General features: G+C 46.8%; 1 protein-coding gene across 2 annotated transcripts in view; it reads right to left on the bottom strand.

Annotated features, from left to right (window-relative positions):
- TRPC4AP (transient receptor potential cation channel subfamily C member 4 associated protein) overlaps nt 1–20,582 on the bottom strand; it is a 729,914-nt gene that overhangs the window by 108,115 nt on the left and 601,217 nt on the right. The gene's annotated exons all lie outside the window — the stretch shown is intronic.

Genomic DNA, 20,582 nt, shown 5'->3' with positions numbered 1-20,582 from the left:
TTTGCTCTGATCACGCAAATGCTCCCAACCCAATAATTGATTACATTTACTGACACAGCACACTTTTCAACCTATTGTTTACCCATGAGTAATTTTAAACAAATGATCCACAGATTTTGGATAAGATGGAGAGGTCTGACAGTTATCATATCTTGGAAAATAAAAGTAAGGTTGAAATTACAATACCACCTAACTGGACCTTTTTATAGGAATTCATCAGAACTAGAGTCAGAGAGAGAGCGAGTCTTTAAGAAAGGTGCTCTGAACTTGAAATTTTTTAACAGTGCTGAATGCATTTGAACAAAATAGCCCACATAAACAGGAATTCATTACTGCACTGCCTCTGAACGATGAGCTTCATTCCTATGGTGTGGAAGCCTAATTAAGAGAAGGCTCAATTAACATGATGCAGACACCAGGAGGCTATTATCCATGAGTCTCACTAGCCCAGCTTGTCCCTGAAACACTGACCTTCATAGTAGAGGTGCGTGAAATTTTTGTTGGCATAATTATGCAAAATTGAGCTTAATTATGCAAATTGCTTTATAATTATGCAAAACGATACGTGGTTATGCAAAAAATTATGCTTTCGCGTAATTATGCAAAACCACAGCTCTGCACAAAATAAACAGTCACTCACAATAGGTTTGCCGGGAAAGGCAACATAATGGTGTAATTTACGGGATTTTGCAATGTAACACAAAATCCAGCAAATTATTCTGGCATAATCTAAATTTCTCAGTGACTAACATCATGCCGCCTTTGAAAAAAGCTTGTGTCTGCCTGCTGTGGCTTTGCCCCAGTTTCTCTCCCACCTGCCTAGTGACATGTCCCATTTTATCACTGCTTATTAACATAACATTTTAATTACATGTTTTCTGTATTCATCAAGTTGTACACATTATGTTACAGTAATATGTAAATGTTGTTACAAGTAGAGCACTCTAATATAACTAGGTGAAGTAATGCTATAGAAATACACAGTTAAGTAAATAAAATAAATAAAATATCCAGAATGCTCTCTCAACTACTGATCTAAGATCAATAAAATGCAAAAAATATCTAATTACAGAAGCTCAGCATTTCTATCCTTACCAATGATATAGGACTACTTTGTACTGGACTTTTCAATTTGAGTCCCGAATGACAAAGGTTAAAGCAGTTTATAAAGAACAATTCAACAACTTAAATAATGTTAAACAATTTAATCAAGGTAAAGATACATTTTTCTTTTAAGTTATGATATAATCACAATAGAAAAAGTATCGGTAATCGATTCCAGTTCCCTCGGTTTACACAGTGTCACCCAAGGTAATACCCCCATTATGCATCTTGCATATAGCTATGCCAGAGCCAGCTCCGAGGAACTGACATCATCGTGTTTTATAATGTTAACTGTTTTATTGCTTATCATGTAATTTTATTATTTTATTCAATATTTTATTAAAAAACAAAAACAAAAAGCAGAGTCATCATCCAATAATTAGTCCATACAATACAGAATCAGGTACGATGGGCAATACAGAAAGAATATTACATCAAGGATCAGTACAACATCTAGGTCCAGCCTTATCCATAGCCATATCCACAGCGGGGGAAGTACAGATCTCACCTCTAAATACATTCCAGTGTCCCCACTTTTTGTCCCATTTCTTGGGGCATCCCCTGATCTTAAAGACAGATTTTTCAGCCAGCATGCATCTGTCCATTTCAGCCACCCATCCCACCAGGAGAGGCCTCTGGGGGGCACCCCATTGCATTGCCACTGCACGTTTCACCAACAGAAATCCCAGTGCCACCCACTAGAGCTCCACCTCAGTGAGGTCCGTGGCACCCCATATGTTAAGGATCCCCTCCTTAGGGGAAAGAGGGATGGGTTTCCCTACTGCCTCTGTCATTTTTTGGGCCGCCCTATCCCAGAACTGTTGAATTACAGGACATTCCCAGAGGACATGGTAAAAGGAACCAGGGAGGCCGCAGCCACGGAGACACATGTCATTAGGGCGCCTACCTATTTTGGCCAGGAGAGGGGCAGACATATAGGCTCTGTGTAGGACCTTCAATTGAATCAACCTGAAACGGTGATTCATCGCCGTTTCCCTGGGGGACATTAGTGCCGATCTCCATTCGTCATTCTCCAGGCGGCCTACGTCACGCTGCCACTTATCTCGTAGGGACTAAAAGGAGTCGGGCATATTGTTGCATAATTTACGGTATTTGCAAGATATTGCCTTTGTCAGGAGAGGTTCAGAGAGTAACCTATCCTCAAGGGGAGAGGCCTCTGGAAGAGAGGAAAGATCGGATACGTTTGTAAGGATAGAATGTGTAATTTGGAGGTATCTGAAGGTCTCACTCTGGGCAAGAGCGTGTCGCTGTTGGAGGTCAGTAAAAGTCAGTAGTTTCCCCTTGTGGACCAAGTCACCTAGGGTCGAGATGCCAATCATGTCCCATTTATCAAACCCTATATGATGGCAGAGGGAGCCCAGCTTCTGTGAGGCCCAGAGCGGAGTAGCCTTAGTAAATACGTCGGACCATCCCAGGCTCTTGGTAGCCCGGTGTCAAATGGCTACGGTTTGGGACATGGGCCCCACATAGCGAGTCCGGGGGAACCTACCATACAAGGCGCCCAAGTACCCCTCCCGCTCAGTCTGGTAGCGTTCAAGGTGAAAAGCCAGGTTCGCAAGTGACCCATGAATCCAGGAGTTGCTGGCCACCAGTTGCGAGGCCCAATAATAGACACGCATATTTGGCAGGGCGATACCTCCATCGTACCATCCCTGAGTACGTTTATTAAGGGCAATTCGAGGAGCCTTCTGTCCCATAAGGGGAGTCGCAGATCTCCGTCCAACGCACGGAAATAGGAATCAGCAATTGGGAATGGGCAATTTTGAAGGACATATAAAAAACGTGTGAGTGCTAACATTTTAAAAAGAGCCGCCCTGCTTGGGAGGGATAAAGGTAGCGCACGCCAATAAGATACATCACTATGGAGTCTCTTTAATGGGCCTTTCAGGTTGCGGTCATAAAAGAGTTTGGGGTCCGAAGTAGCAAAAATGCCCAGATACTTGAAACCATCCTTGGCTATGGCAATTGAAAACCCTCTCGGAAGAGCGGGTGGGGGGCCATGGAGACAAAACAAAACCAACTTGGACCAATTGATGGAGAAACCAGAATATTTACCAAAATTTGTGATGACATGCAATAAATTATTAATGGAGGACCTGGGAGAGGAGACATAAACCAGGATATCGTCTGCATATAAGGAGATTTTATCAATTGTGTCATCACTCCACTGAAGCCCCCTGATGGAGGCATCAGACCGGATCCAGTGGGCCAAGGGTTCTAAGTTAAGTGCAAACAGGAGGGGAGAGAGGGGGCAACCCTGTCTGGTCCCTCTATGCAGGTGGAATTGTCTGGACGTGTGGGCGTTGACTCGCACCTGGCCCAACAAATCAGTGTAAAGCAATCGGACCCACTGAATAAAAACAGAGCCAAATCCAAAGCGTTTCATGAATACAAAAAGGTAGGACCACTCTATGGAATCTAATGCTAGGGTGGCATCAAGGGACAGAATTACGGCATCCTCTTGTATGTAGGGCTGCCTGCCCAGGACGTTGTGTGATCTACGGAGGTTTAGAGCTGTGTTTCGGCCCGGCAGGAATCCCGATTGATCGTCATGGAAGAGGGAGGGGAGGACTGTAAGGAGTCTGGTAGCCAGGAGTTTGGCCAGAACCTTGACCTCAGCATTTATAACAAAGATCGGCCTATAGGAGCCGAAGTCAGTGGGCGATTTCTTAGGTTTGTGGATGACAGCTATTGAGGCCAATCGTTGGTCAGGTGGTAGGCTGCCTCGATCAAGACTTTCCTCAAACATAGCCTTCAAGTGAGGAATTATCTCTTGGGCCATCCCCTTAAGGAATTAAATGGGGACACCATTAGGTCCCATAGCCTTGCCCGAGTTTATAGCAAATAGAGCGTTCCTAATCTCCTCAGTGGTGAGATCGGCGTCCAATTCGTCCCTATCCGAGTCGGAAAGAGTGGGTAAATGCATTTGCTCCAGAAGGAGTCGGGATTCGTCAGCCGAATAATACACCCTAGAGGAATAGATCTGTTGTTGAAGTTAGAGACTGGCAACTGTCTCATCCGATGGGTTGGCATTGAGGTCCGACTCCAGGCGATAGGTTTTTGGTCTGAAGCAATAGCTCGCTTTGTTTGTGTTGATATCCGGAATTAAGAGCTAGTGCCCTCCCCTTGATAACGGCGAAAAGAAGGAGTCAGGTCCTAATCGGGACTGAGGGGGGCTGGACCATACTATAATGAGGAAGAAATAGAAGATGCCCACACCTCATGGAATAAACAATTATTCAAAAAAGCACGTGTAACTGAATGGCACATGTAAAGGTACATTTATTTATACCAACTACTAATATTTTTTAAATTTCAGATTTGGACAACAGAAGCAACAATTCTAGGAAACAAGTTGCTTTTTTAGACAGGGGCCAGCCACAAAAAACCAGGTTCAAGCCAGCATGGGAAATGCGAACCAGAAACAGATTTTACAAGTCATAGAGAAGCCAGACGTGATTGTGAACTTATCCGACAGAGTTCTCACACAACACGAGGAGTCCGTATTAAACTTGGGATTAAAGTTTTGAATTCTGTAGGAAGTTGAGGCTTCGAGCCTTCTTCTTTCACCAACCCACACCAGTTGATAAAGAAACAACTGGCCTAAGGAATAAATCGAATTTTGTCCCATACCAGAACATCCCCAAACAGGTACTGGCTTTCGAACAGGTACTATTAGCATCCATTAACCAAATGGAGAGATCCAAAAAATATGTACCACAGAATATCAGTCCGTACCAACGCAAAGCGATTCAGAGCCTTAAAGAAGATTCTTCTTTAATCATTAAGCAGGCCGACAAGGGGGGAGCAGTTGTCCTGTGGCCAAGAGACCAATATATTGGTGAGGGCATGAAACATGTCAATAACACCACATGGTACCGCAAATTACAAGAAGACCCTACTAAATACATACAAAGCCTCATTTCGCAGACACTTACTGAGGGCCATGAACAAGGCTTTCTCGGACCCAAGGAATTCGATTTCCTCACAAAAAAGTTTCCACGCATTCCAATTTTATATCTTCTTCCGAAGATTCACAAGAGCCTGGCTGACCCTCCGGGGAGGCCCATAGTATCTGGCGTTGACTCCTGCCTAGAACCTATTTCTAAATATGTTGATTTTTTCCTGAAGCCTTTCATTAAGAACGTCAAGTCATATCTGAGAGATACCACCGACTTTCTGAGTAAGGTAGAAGGTACTCCTTTTGATCCCTGTACACAAGTAATGGTCACAATGGACGTTACGTCCTTATATACACAGATCCCTCAGGAAGAGGCTCTTGAAGTCATCGAGCTGTACGTTGAGTTGCGAGAGCGTCCCCACCGGGTGCCTACACAGTTTATCTTGAAATTGGCAGAAATTGCCCTCAAGAAGAACTACTTTGTATTTGACGATCAGTTCTTCATGCAAGTGAAGGGCACTGCCATGGGGTGTCCTTATGCCCCAGAAATGGCAGTGCTCTACATGGCACAATATGAGACGAAGTTCGTTGATAATAATAACCCATTCAGTGGTAACATCATTTATTGGTGGCGCTATATTGACGACGTCTGGCTCCTGTGGCAGGGGAGCCAGACCGAATTCAGTAGTTTCCACGAATGGATTAACACGAGACACAGCGACATAAAATTCTCCATGGAAGCCAGCAAAACCAAAATGACCTTCCTGGACATATAAGTCACATGCTCGGATGGACTCCTTAAGGCCTCCCTCTATAGGAAGGCTACTGACAAAAATACCATTCTGCATCACAGCAGCCACCACCCGAGAAATCTAAAGACCAATCTCCCCTATGGGCAATTACTGCGGATTCGCAGGAATTGCACGGAGATTAGTGATTTTGACCACCATGCGGAAATCTTCTGTGGGGAAATGACACACAGAGGATACCCCAAGAAGCTACTCAGGCATTCCTACAAACGAGCTCGCTTTACACCGAGAGAGTGCTTGCTGCAAATAAAAGAAAAGAAAGAATTAGACCGGTTGGTATGCGTGACCACATTTGGTCCAGACACGCATAAAATGAGACAAATAATTCTCAAAAACTGGCATCTTCTTGACGGCTTAGAATGCCCCTTTCCCCGGCCTATTTTTGCCTATAAGAAAAATAAAAGCATTGGACAACAAATTGTCAGAGCTGATGTGTCATTGCCAAAATCCAAACATGATATTTTGTCTTGTTGGAATTTGAAACCAATTGACGGCCACCATAGATGTGGCAATTGTGTAGCATGCTCTAGCACGATTGAGGGCAATGAATTCGAACACCAGGGGATTAAATGGAAGCATTCCGGTTTCTCCAACTGCAAAACCAAAAACGTCATATACGTCATCCAGTGTCCTTGTCCCAAGATTTATATCGGTAAAACAAACCAGCAAGTCAATTTCCGCATCAGCCAGCACAGGTCCAGGATCAGAAAGAAAGTCCTCACGGCCCCCATGGTTGAACATTTTATTGATAAATCTCATTCAGAACTGGAATTTAAATGGTCAGTACTATTTACAATTGGTACAACACAGCGCCCGGCAGACATCGACAAGGTGTTACTCCAAAAGGAAGCATACCTGATACTCAAGTTTAATAGTACCCTTACAGGTCTCAACAGCATGTCTGAATTATCAAGAATTTAGCCGATGTTTCCGACAATAGCCCAGTTGTGAATAGTCTTTTGCCCCCCTCTGCCTTGCACTGCCTCCTTTGTATTCATAAGGTGGACTCCCCTTTTCAGTCATAATGAGAACCCACACAATGGCTCCTTTTCGCCTTCCCTGTTCTTTATTAATCTTTTCCATCCGTGAGTGTAAAATTGAAATCATTTTCACCCAGCGCGACTATGTATTTTCCCAATTGGGACTACATATCCCAGAATCCAATGTGACGCTGATCGTTCTTTATCTAGTATGTCCAAAATGGCCCCACGTAACGCTGGGCATTCTCTGAGAAGCCTCGCATTCGAACACTGACTGTCCGAGGACAGGTAAGAAACCTGCTCCCCCCTGGAGCCTTCATTCACTTCAAAATCGATGGCTTTCAGCCGTCTAACTCGTTTGCGTCTTTGTGCTCATTTTACAGCGCGCCGCGCATACGGAGGCAAATTGAAATACTCCGTACTCCGTTTTTCGATCCCTGGGCTGCAACGACTTCCGCAGCTAACCCAGGTAGGCCCCTGTCCACCCGCATTTGATTCAGTTTATGAATGTTGGCAATGTTTAGCCGTTGTGACGTTTATTTTAACTTTTCCAGGTAGAAGTACCATATTGATTCCAACCTAGAGGGAAACCACTTTTTCTCCACATAAAACGCAAGGTATGGGGCTCTCTCCCTTTTTCCAAATAATGCCAAATTTGTCCTTGTGAGGTTGATATTACAACACTAGCCTCTGCTTTTAATCGACAGGACATAAAGACTTTTAACCTCGATCTCCTCCCTCTAAGGGGCGCCGGACGGTGCACATAGAGGTAGGTTTTCATTTGTGATTCCCCCCACCCATTTTTGGTGCAAATGAGACTGTAATTACATGAAACGCCTAAAACAATATATGCTCTATTCATTTTAGAATTAAACCTTTGAGGTGCCGCCCCCTGTCCATCAATCAGTTCTTAGGAGCCTGATAACCACAGGTACCCCACATTTTTTCACAACCTCATGAATTTAATCGATTCATGTGAGTCTTGGCTCTCAATATTGTTTCCATTTTTTCTTTTCTACACAGACAATTCACAAAGCCCTGATGAGGGTTTGAACACGCTTTGCTCGAACCTGAAACGCGTCGGCATTGTGCAAGAGCGCAGTAACACATTAAATGTATCTATGTTAATGAACATTGTGCAAGCTCTTGCCCCCCTTTTCACTTTGCTTTGGTGGTTTCAAAACAGGCATTGACATTTAACCATGAATTACTAAATGTGTCAATATTTTTGTTCTGTGTTCTTATGTTTTTCATCAATTGTTGTTGTTCATAATTGTTAATAATTGTATGTATTTGTATAATCACTGTGTTGATTGCGTGGGTTTACCCCTTTTTTCTGCTTTTCAAAAAATATTTTGCTGAAAAAATTTAAAAAATATTAGTAGTTGGTATAAATAAATGTACCTTTACATGTGCCATTCAGTTACACGTGCTTTTTTGAATAATTGTTTATTCCATGAGGTGTGGGCATCTTCTATTTCTTCCTCCCCTTGATAACGGCTTTGTATGCTTCCCAGATCGTGACAGCAGATCAGACCGAACCGAGGTTCTCAGCAAAATAATATTCGGTATGCTCAAGCAGGCGATCTTTAATGTCAGGGATTTTCAGGAGCCATGGATTGATGACTATGGGTCCTCTGGTCACCTGCCGATGGCAGGTGACCTGCCGATGGCAGGTGAGCTCGACAGTGAGCGGAGAATGGTCCGCGATACCCCGAGGGAGTCCCTTCGGGTTGCGAAAGAAACCAAGGTCTGCTGTGGGGCAAAAAATATAATCAATGCGGGACATACTATTGTGAGCGTTGGTGTAGTGTGTGAAATAGGAGGTGTCTGGGTGAAACATTCTCCAGAGGTCCTCTAGACCCATTGCCTGCGTAAAATCTAGAAGGTCCGAACCCTGCCTATGGGAGGCGCGCTGGGGATGCCTATCTACCGCATCGTCCATCGTCTTGTTGAAGTCACCCCCAATAACCAATGTACCCTGGGGGAAATCCAATAGAAGTCGTTCTAGGGTAAGCAGCACATCTTTGCCTAGTGCTGGTGGGATGTAGGCCGAGATAACGTTCAGATGTCCCCCTCCCATGTGGCCTCGACAACAGCAAAGCGGCCAAGGGGTTCAGCCCATGTTTTAGTACAGGTAAGTGGAAGGCTTTTCCTGACAAGAATGCCAGTGCCTCGGGAGCCAGAAGTGAAACCGGCGTGGACCAATAGATGGTCTCCCCCTCGATGGAGTGCCCGACAAGTGTTGCCCATCAGGTGTGTCTCTTGAAGCAGCACCAAGTCAGGAGCATGACGCTTGAGATACTGTAGCATCACTCCCCTCTTTACCTTACTGCCAAGTCCATTAATATTCCACGTCATGAGGGTGAGCGCTCTAGTGCAGGAGTGTGTCATGGTGGTTCGTATAGTGAAAGACTGCTCAAGGGCTCAACTGGAGGAGCCAGGGACAACGTTAAGGCCATCAATGTGAGTGGGAGTGTGGTCAGGGGGCGACCCAGATGGGAGCAAGGACAAACTGCCCTCAGAAGCAAGGTGGCACCAAAGGCCGGACGGTGATGACTATTATGCCCAAAATCGAGGAGGACTCAGCGATTAACTAAAAAGGGTTGGAAACCACATTGGAGATGGGACTCAAAACAAACACAAAAACTGCTTCCAAAAAAAACATAAGCCAATAAGACCACAAGAAAAACTTCCCTCCACCCTTCCTCCCTCCCCCCCCACCCGGCTTCCCAGCCCGCGGACTTGAAACTATCCACACCCCAACTAGGCAGAGTGCCCGTCGCCCTCCCAACCATACACAGGGTAACAGCTAAACCACCGCACCATTCGCCATCACTGAAAACAAGGAGTTACATCACAATAATCAGGAAACACATACCAGTCCAGGTGCTCACGATATCATCACACATAGGTCAAATAAACTTACAACACAGTCCCCGCTGCAGTCCGAGGGGAAAGGTGTAAGGGTCCAATAGTGGGGGGAGGCCCACCAAGATGTAGATGCAACGGGGATGTCAACAAAGAAACAGAGGAAACTGTTCAAGTGGAGCAAGTCACGCCGCTGTGAGAGTCACTGTCCACTGTCACAGTCCACCTCCGTAGCCGTCTCCTGAAGCGTGGGTGAGTGGATTAGGTGCTACTCCAGGCCGGAGGCACCACGATAGCGTGCGGTCTTCCCTGCAGGACTCCATCCTTCCAACCACTCCTATGCCTCCTATGGGGAGAGGAAAAACCAAGTCTTACCCTCCGCCTCGACCCGCAATTTGGCAGGAAATAGCATAGAGTACTTTATGCTCTTGTCGCGCATCGCCTTCTTGACCTACATGAAACTGCGGCGTCATGCTTGCACTTTGGTCGTAAAGTCCGGGAAGAATGTAATAGCGGCATTGTCAATCCGGAGCGGTGCACTCGTCCGGGCAGCCTGGAGTATGACGTCTCTGTCCCGGAAGTTAAAGACCCTGGCCAGGATCGGACGTGGGGGGGCACCGGGTTTCGGCCTACCTCCCGGGACCCGATGGGCCCTTTCAATGGAGAAGAAGCTGGAGAGTCGCTTTGGCTGGAGATGTTTCACCACGAGGTCCTCCACAAAGAGGTCGGCAGCAGGCTCCTCCATTGGTTCCGGAACACCGAGGATGCGGAGATTGTTTCGTCGCGCACTCCCTCCATAGCCATCCAGGAGTTCACTCATCTGGTGTTGCTGTTTCTGGAGGTGGGCCACCTGTTGCTGGAGGGTAGAGGTGTCGTCGATGAGGGCTGCCGTTTTAACCTCCACTACTTTAACCGTGGAGTCAATTTTGCGAAGGTCTGCTCCTAGTAGGGTGGCCTCGATATTAACAGAGTCTATTCGGGTCTCAAGAGAGGTACGTACCCCAGCTATGTCCTCTATTACATCCTCAAGCATCAGGGTTTTGGCTGCAGGTGAAGGCGCCTCGGGTCCCTGGGCTCCCCCAGCCGTCATGTCCTTAGCATCTCCTTTAGCAGTCCAGGAGAATTTCGTTAGTTGTTTCTGGGTCGTCGATCTATTTCCCCTGTTGGAGGCCATGAGGGGGGAGGGCAGATCAGAGCGCCACAAGAGCAGGTAGAGTCAGGGGGTCGCAGGTGCGGGAGCATGCAGGCCCCCCGGGGCAGCTCTGATGACACCCAGCAAGCACACTCAAGCCACAATATAGGGGTACGGGGAAAGAGAAGGAGGGCCAGGTACCGTGTGTCGAGCAACAGCCAACTTTCCAGTCTGATATGGCCAGGCAGGTCGGAGCAGAGCACACTGCAACCACAGCGCAGAAGTAGAAACTAGGTAGGCCTCAGTTGTGTCCACACACCCCTCACAAATGCGCAGTATCTGGACGGGCAGGGCCGGCCTGGAGTACGCAGTTGACCTGCTCAAATGACTGCCAGATACCGAGCCCCACAGAATGGAGGCCCGGGCCGCAGAAATCAACTGACCAGCGTGCGCCTATCCGTGCAGGTGAATGGGGGTCATGGCAGGCGAGCAGAGGAAGGCCTTGGGCAGGTTGAAAGCAGGAGGGCCAAGAGTGAGGAATGTCCCAAAAAGGCCTTAGTGACAGCTATGCAACAGGCCACTGCGTCACACCCATAGAGCTCTGTGCGTCCCCCTTGACTCCTCCACACAGGGGGACAGTGATGGTAAAGGAGCGCGGTCCACGAGGCAGGGCTCGGCACTAAATGGTTGTATCAGGAGGCAGGCGGGCTCCCACCAATCGCGGCCGTTTCCTGAGGTAGGCCTCAGAGCCGGGGGACTTGCGCAAGGACGTCCCCGGCTCCGGGGACCTTACCAAATGTTCTTCGTCCCAGCCCCACCCTGCAGGGGGTCAAAGCGCCCTCCATCAAAATGAAAGCCCAGTCCTCTCCGGCACTCAGGGAGAGCCGCGTCCGTCCTCCGGACTCACTAGGCGGCCCAAGAGATCCCCTCAGGAGTCAGTGTGGAAAAAGCGCTCCGATGCCGGCCGCCATCTTCAGAGCCGAGCGGCCCCCCCGCGAGCAGAGTCTACTGCCGCGTACCCAGCCGGGGCCCCCAGAGCTTGCCGAGCGGGTCCGGACTGGTCACTGGGATCCCCCGATGCAGCGGGGGATCGAATCTAGCAAAAAAAGGATGATGTAACGGATGTTTAATGGCGATGGCTCGGGAGCCGCTTTAGGTAGCGACCATCCCGTTCAGCAGCTAGCCACGGCCCCCGCTTATGTACATTTGTGACCTTATTGCATTTTTTCCTTCTTATTGTAGAGCAAAGCTTTTGATTTTCTGTATGGTCAATTCTGCTAGTTGTTTTGGCATTAGTAGATCTGCAGTTTGTACAGTGGCATGTGTTTGGTAAGGAAACTTTTTTGCAATATTTACTTCAAATGTGTATCATTGATCTGCTTCAATATTGTGTAACTGTTATAATAATTTTAGCATATTTAGCTTACGTTTTATGGACTTTCAAATTCACGTTTGAATTTGTGCAAGATCTATAATGTGTTGTACACTTTTCCTTTCTAGTGGAATATTTTCGGTGCCTGTTGTGTCCGTGCAGAGTAGGTGCAGCTGATTCTAGTGCCAAGCTGTCCTCGGCGCGCAAAATGTATCTAGTTATCTTTGTGTAGTAGAAAGTTTGTTGTATGTTTTTAATATTTCAATAGTTGTATTTACAGTTTGAAACAGCCACAGTTAGTCGAGTTCTAATTTGATGTAGTATTCATTTATAGTGATCTGCTTTTTTGCAACAGTTCGATTAACAAACAATATGGCAGATCACAGGCTATCCGCCCAGTGAGTTGGTGGTTTGCTTTTTGAATCTGCCTCAGAAGATTGCTCTGAGACAGATCTGCAAATGAGGCGGAGGACCAAGTGCAATATTCAGGCAGTAAACTTTCTGTCCAAGAAGAATCATCTGATGATGAATCAACTATTAGCACTGATGATGTGACATTTAGAGGACATTAAAGTGCATGTAGTGTAGCATGGCAAGCTGGATTACAGCCAGCGGCTAAAAGGCTTTCCATTTGAAGTGCTGAACTCTGGGTTGCCCCTAACATGATGCAGTCGGTTTTGCCTGCCTTTAGTTGTGTACCAGCGTGTAGAGTTAATACTGAGAACTTTTTGCCTATCAATTTCTTCTAGATCTTTAATGATTTGTTTTTGGGTGATATTGTTGAGCAGTTCAATTTGAATTCTGTTTTAGAAGTGGAGGCAAGGATTAGGCTGTTCTTTCTTCACTTTTTATTCCAGCAGCCAATATGTGACAGTAACATAACTAAGCTACATTTCCCATGAAACCTTGGGAAAAGAACAAACAGTTCATCCAATCAGCTCCATGAATCCCCCTTTAAGGTCCTCCGCAGATGCTCCTGCCCCCTCTTTCTTTGCTGCTCCAGCAGCCCACAATTAAGTGTATTCAGACGGATGGGTCCTTTTTTCTTTTAACACGGACTTTGATATAAATTGTTTTTTGTTTGCTAAATACAGTGCGAGCTTGATTCAGCTCACTACTCCTCTTGCAGCGCGGCAGTGGAAACACTCATCACTCTTCCACAGCAGCTTAAATTTGTCAATTTCACTGGCTCATTGCGCGGAGTAGTCATTTAACCGTTAGATGGCACAGCACATTTCCTCCTACTCACACTCTGCGTGCACAACCTCCGAAAGTGGACGGCACATCAATTTCACCTCGTTTGACAGGTGAATGACGTCTGGCCAGCTCCGATGATCTGGAGCGGTTTTCCTCATCAACTTATATCACATTCTTCCTGCCTTTGGTCATAACGAGCCTGCGCCTGTAGTCAGAACACTCGTGTGGGTCTGCACTCAGCAGCTAATAAGGCTTATTATTGGGACACACCTGAGGTAGCATTTAAGTCTTTCCCCATTGAACATATAGGGAGTGTGGTGTCCCTGAGATAACCTCTTTTAAGGCACATTGCTAATACTAATCCAAGGTTTTGTGAGGCCTATATCATTGTTTATATCGCGTCTGGGCCACCATAGCCTACATTACCCCCTAAAAGGCAGGACCCATGCCAATGAATGCATAGAAGAGGAGGAAACTACTTACCTCCCAACAAGACTATAGTTTTTGAGACATCATGGATGCCTCCATTAAGCGAGCAGTGTCCCAAGCAGTGGTGTCTTTGGGAAGGAAATTACTACAAATGACAGCCCAATGCCAACAATCCCTCCATTCGAGGGAAGGCCCTTCTGGACCTGTGGTCCCCATATCCCCAGGTATGCTGCCTATGACACCAACGGAAGGTAAGCATAAACGCACAGATGACCCTGGTGTCGGTGTGGAAGCGTTTGATCACCTTAAGAAGACTTTTATGGACTCCCAACCCCACCTTTGAACGTTACATCCTCTACCAGACCTGCCCAAATCTCTCAAATCTTTGGACGGGGACGACTCCCCTAGCGCCTCAGATGCAGACGCAGAGCCAAATAGACCTTGGTGGCCTTAAGTCTCTCAATCTTTACCGGTTGGTGAGTTTAATCCAGATAACGTCTTCCAGGACCTGAACTCAGAGATGCTGGATCCAGATGAGTAATTGCATCTGTGAAATGGACCCCAGTGGCAAAGGTAGCCTCATATGTGGCCGGACGCTTGTGGAAACCTTTTGACAAGGAGGTCTGCAGTCGCCTACGGGTGGAGTGGCCTCGCCCCTAGCTGGAGGGCAAAGTTGTCCTCATTCCTGAGATAGGCATCTCGCACCTACCTTCTTGTTGGAGTATGTCCAGGACCCCAAGAGAGGGATTGATCGTTTTCTGGCGCTCATGCCAAGATAAGTTGTTGGATGTGATACGCCACTGATCCAAAATACTGGGCATGGCTGATGATGCCAAGGCCTAGGGCACCTTGATTTCCCCTGAGGTGAAGGCAACCAGAAAAGCAGTCTTTAAAGTCAAAAGTCTGAGAGGACAATTATGTAGTGGCTCGAAAGGAGAACACAAGGTAAGTTAAGACCAGATTCAAGTTCCACTGGGGCATTACGAAAGGAATAGGAGGAAATAGGTGAGTAATGCCCTTAAGAAATGTATTTACAATAGGGGACTTGAAAAGAGAAGGCTGATCAGAAAGGCGAAGGAAGGCCGAAATGGCAGAAAGATAGCCTTTAAGGATGCCCAAAGCAGAGCCCTGCTGGGCCAAAGAAAGAATGAATAGGAGAACCTCCGAAAGAGGGGCAGAAAGGGGACCCGCAGCCTTTGCTGCGCACCATGCCACAAATTTGTTCAATCTACAGGCGTATACTGTCTTAGTGGAAGGACTCCTGACGGCCAAGATGACATTACATACATCGGGAGGCAGGCTGAAAGCTGTCAACTGACGCCGCTCAATCACCACGCAAGGAAGTTGAGGCTGTACAGGTTTGGGTGGAGGACCATCCCCTGCTGCTGCGACAGAAGATCCTCCCAAAGAGGCAGTCTGATCAGAGGATCTATGGCCATGTTCAAAAGCTAGGGATACCAGACTCTTCATGCCCAATCCGGAGCCACAAGAATGACTTGGGCCCAGTCACGCTTGATCTTCTTCAACACTCTGGGCAGAAGAGGCATAGGCAGAAAAGCGTATAGAAGACAGCAATTCCAGTTGTGATAAAGAGTAGCCGAGTGAGTGCGCCTTGGAAATTCCAAAGCACAGAACTGCTGGCATTGCGCGCTTTCTGCGGTGGCGGACAGATCTAACCAAGGCTCTCCCCACTGCTGAAAGACACCTTGCACCACCTCGGAGTGAGACACAATTGGTGATCCATCATGCACCTGCGGCTGAGTTTGTCCGCCCTGGCGTTCAGTGAACCTGCCAGGTGTTGAACCACCAGGGATATGCCCTGATGTTCCACCCATGTCCAGTGACAGAGGGCCTCTTGACATAGGGTCTACGACCCCACCCTCCTTGTTTGTTGCAGTACCACATGGCGGTGGTGTTGTCCGAGAATTCCTGTACAACTCTTCCCGTGCCCGAGGGAAGGAATGCCTGTTAGTGCAAGATGGATCGCCCGAAGCTCCAGAAGGTTGATGTGAAGTTCGGACTTCGCCGGAGACCAGAAGCCTCTGATCTCCGCCTCTACCATGTGGCAGAAGGGATGTGTCGGTCACCACTGTGTATGCTGGTTGGGGAAGGGAGAGGGATCTGTCGTTGACCCAATCCTGGTTCATGAGCCCCCACTGCAATTGTCGTGCAGTGCCCTCCAAGATCTGGACGCAATCAGACAGATTACCCTGATGCTGCACCCACTGGAACTTCAGGTACCACTGCAGAGCCCGCATATGCCACCTGGCATGATCGACCAGCAGGATGCAGGAGGCCATGAGGCCAAGCAGCCTCAGAGTCATCCTGACTGAAACCTGGGATAGAGGCTGAAAGATCGGAATCATAGCCCGAATATCCCGAACTCGCTGTTCGGGAGGATAAACCCGAAACTGCGTCATGTCCAGAACCGCTCCGGTGTAAATGTAAAATGTAAATTGATACTTGTATAGCACACTACTCACCCGCAAGGGTCTCAAGGCGCTTGTACAAATACCGCTGTGGAACCCATCCTGGCTTTCCCTGTGAGGCGTCCACTCCTGGGCACCCCCAAGGTGGAGGCCAGGCATCCTTAGCGTTGTGGGGGCCGTTGTGGAGATTAAGCAAGCTATTGCCCAGAGTTGCAGAGTGGGACTCCATGATTGGAATAGGCACCGAGGCGAGAATTATCAGGTCCGTGGAATTTTGAGCCCAACACCCGCCGAGGCGGGGAATTGAACCCTGGTCCCGGGCTAGACCTCTGCATCCGGGTCTGCCGCTCTAATCATTGAGCCACACTTCTCCACGGTGAAGAGGAGCTTCTGAGAGGGGGGTCAGGTGCAACTTCAGCATGTTGATGGAGAACCCCAGCAAATGCAGGTCGGCCGGCCATAGTCTGGAGGTAGGAGAAGACTGCCTGGGGAGATCCCGCCTTCAACAACCAGTCGTCGAGATAGGGAGAAGACTGGAACCCATGATCTGCGCAGACGAGCTGCGACCACCACCATCACTTTCGTGAACACCCGAGGGGCGTTGGTAAGGCCAAAGGGGAGCACAATAAACTGAAAATGTTTGTGGCCTACTCTTAACCGCAGGTAACGCCGGTGGGCTGGCAGGACAGGGATATGAAAATAAGCATCCTGCCAGTCCAACGCTACCATCCAGTCTTAAGGGTCGAGGGCAGAAAAGACCCGAGCCAGGGTCAACATTCTGAACTTCTTCCGGAAGAAGCAGTTGACGTTCCTGGGATCTAAAATAGGACGCAGGCCTTTGACCTACTTGGGCTCCAGAAAGTAGTGGGTCAGGAACGCACTGGAAGGCTCACTTGGCAAAGAAAGCCGTAATTTCATGTTGAAGAAGGAACAGATGATCCCCCGGCATGCGATGGTACTGGGGTGGCATGGCAGGAGAGGTAGTCTTAAAGGGGAGGTAGTAGCCCCTTCGGACTATCTGCAATATCCACATTTCTGATGTGATGGTGCGCCAGTGGGGGACATGAAAGGTCAGCCTAGGATTGTTTTGATACTGCTGGGGAGGGGTGTACTGGGCCGCCCGCTGGCCCCCAGAACCGCGTCAGTGGTTCCCACGTCCCTGGCCGCGCTGAGGTTAAACAGCTTGCACGGGCCTGTCAGAGCACTTCACAATTAGGGTAGGACGGATACAGTAGTGGGAAAAGAACCTTTGTTACATATATGTACATAGCATGCTAACGCTGGGATTCCCAGGTGTAAAACCATGTAGTAGTCAATCAGGGCATCAGAACAGAGGGCAATAAGACAAGGCCTTTTAGGGCAGAAACCTGTTTATTAGGAGTGTTTTCACTTCCTTTTTGAAAGAAGCTTAGAACTAGAAGGCGGAAAAAGCAATCTACGGCAATGTCACTGTCACGTTCTTTGTGGGTGCTAGGGAATACGACACACCATTCGATGTAAGCCCCAAATCAAAACAAAGACCATGAAGAAAAACAAGTTGCAATACCCCAAATCTGATACTAAATGAAAGGAGAGTGCACAGCAATGGATCTACAATACTGTGCTGCAAACTATGATCCATACAAACCAGAGATAACATTTTGCTTTTAAAAGACATTTTATTGAATTAAACCATATTAGCATCATTAATTTACTTCTACATCATATTCTAATAATCTAAATGTATGTCCCCATTCAACTTCCCCAACCACAGTCATGTGTCAGATATTGTTATCGAATAACAAACATTCAACATTTTTAGAGTCAATTTCAGTTAGGTCTTAGAGCTCTCAGAATAAACTGGGAATCAGAACCAGATGACTGAAAGTTCTGGGGAATGCAAAGTTCGGGGTTCCTCCCTGAAAATACCTCATGACAGATTTCCAAATATCATTAAAGTTTTTACCTTACTGTCTTTGATAAAATGTTACTGTTTCCATCGCCATCACGCCATCAGTGACACCAGCCATGAAGACCTTTGGCGTTACTCAGTTTGTCTCCTTTCCCACTCCAAACTCGCTTACACGTCTCAAAGAGGATTATGTTACTTACTCTGTAGGCATCTGTTTGTAACATGTAGTGCTGTAGATTTATATGCTTTGCATAGTCCTCCCATCTGGAATTGGGTCTGGACATTAAAACTGGTTTTCTATGAAGAACTTTCGAGTCACGGGGTGTAGAGTGACTCCTTCCTTAATCCACAATATGCATCTGCCACAGTTCCACCCTTAGATAGTTTTTTTTCCGCACAGCAGGTTGAAAGGGAGAGTGAGAATGAGTATGTAGATATATGCCCTGTGCATTGTAGTTGGTGAAAGATAGAGAAAACATATAAGCACTAAAGGCTACAAACTGATGCTTAAGGGTAACAATTTGTTCATAGCATGTATTGCTGCAGATACACATGCTTTGCACAGACTATAAAGCAGTATCCATCAAGCAGTGGTCAGTGGGCAGTTAAGGCTTGAAAACATGTTCTTCGTACTGTTTGATTAACCATAGCCTGTTGTGCTAGTATATCCACAAAGGGAAATGTGTGTGGAGTTGACCAGCTTGCTGCCATATATATCAGCTCTAGGAATGATTTCTTTAAAAAAAACTATAGCCCCTTTTTCCTCCTTTTTTGTGTAGAGTATGCTGTAGGGTTTACAAAGAGAACCCTGTTTGCATAGCAGGTTTGAATACATTTTGCAATATGCCTTTTAATCCCAGCTTTCGAAGTGGCCTGTCCTCTTTGTAGTGTTGTATAGGCATCACACAGCTTATCAGTCTTTCAGAACACTTTTATCCTATCAATGTAAAACATGAGCACACTTTATATGTTCAATATGTGTAAACCCTTTCTGCAACAGATTCTGGTTTTGGAAAGTACACGGGCATGTCTGTGGACTGCTGATTTAAGTGAAATGGAGAAATTACCTTGGGTGAAAACTTTGGGTTCGCAAGGCCAGTCTATCTCTATGTACTTGAATAACGGGCTCCTAAATAGTGAGTGCTTGTAACTCACTAACTTGCTGTAAATGTGTGATGACAATTAGTAAGGCTACTTTCAATGAAAGAAACTAACAATCAACTGCATGCAGAGGTTCAAATGGCTGTCCCGTGAGCTGTGTGAGGACTATATTTAAGTTCTACACGGGTGCTAGAGGTGTTCTATGTGGTTTAACTCTTAAGGCGCTCCATCAAGGCTTTACTCAAAGGAATTGTAAATAGGGAAGACTGTTCTCTGTTCTGCATATATGCTGCTACTGGTATGAGTTGGAGCCGTAAAGCTGTAAATGCAGCACTACTTTTTGTAAAGTTAGGGAGTAGGAAGGGAAGGAATATGCTACTTACCAGTATGCATCTGTTCTTGGCATGTAGGGCTGCTGACATTCATATCTGTGCATAGATCGCCGCCTAGTGTTGGGTCTGGATGATTGCACATTGTTGTCCTGGAAGAGTCTTCGAAGTATCACGAGATAGGTGGCTCCTCCCCTGGACTACAGTGCGCATGGGTATCCTCTCCATCCTCAGATTGTTTTTTGCCATTGTGGCAGAGATGGAGTGTAGTACAATAAGTGATGACCATGCCTAAGAATAATTCTGAGTGCTACAGCTGCGACAGGCACCGGGGAGGAGGGCGGGCGATATGAATGTCAGCAGCCCTACATGCCAAGAACAGATGCATACTGGTAAGTAGCATATTCCGTTCGAGGCATGTGGGCTGCTGAATTCATATCTGTGCATAGAATAAATAGCAGTTACCTCCTTAGCGGTGGTTGCCCGTGCCAGCTGCAGCAGTCTGAAAAAGGGTTTTGAGAGCAGCCTGTCCTACAGCAGCTTGCTGTTTGGAGTGTACATCTACGCAGTAGTGTTTGGTAAATGTATGAATGGTGGTCCATGTGGCTGCTTTACATATATCCTCTAGGGGAATGTTACCTAGGAAAGATATGGATGCCCTTAACTTGTGTGTGGAATGCGCTCTTGGGGGAACTGTTAATGTGCGTTTAGCTTTTTGATAACAGATTTGTATGCACTTAACAATCCATCTGGCTATACCGGATTTGGAAATGGGGTTGCCTTTGTATTGTGGAGAGAAGGCAACAAACGGTTGTTTAGTCTTTCTAAAATCTTTTGCCCTGTTGATGTAATACAGGAGAGCTCTTTTAACATCTAAGGTGTGCAGTGCTCGCTCTGCCACAGAATCTGGATTGGGGAAGAAAACCGGCAGTTCTATGGTTTGATTAATGTGGAACTGTGACACCACTTTAGGCACGAATTTAGGGTTGGTACGTAGCACTACCCTATTAGCATGA

Source organism: Lissotriton vulgaris, chromosome 7 (assembly GCF_964263255.1).
Source record: "Lissotriton vulgaris chromosome 7, aLisVul1.2, whole genome shotgun sequence".
In the NCBI taxonomy this organism is placed as follows: domain Eukaryota; kingdom Metazoa; phylum Chordata; class Amphibia; order Caudata; family Salamandridae; genus Lissotriton; species Lissotriton vulgaris.
This window is presented reverse-complemented; position numbering and strand designations above follow the sequence as displayed.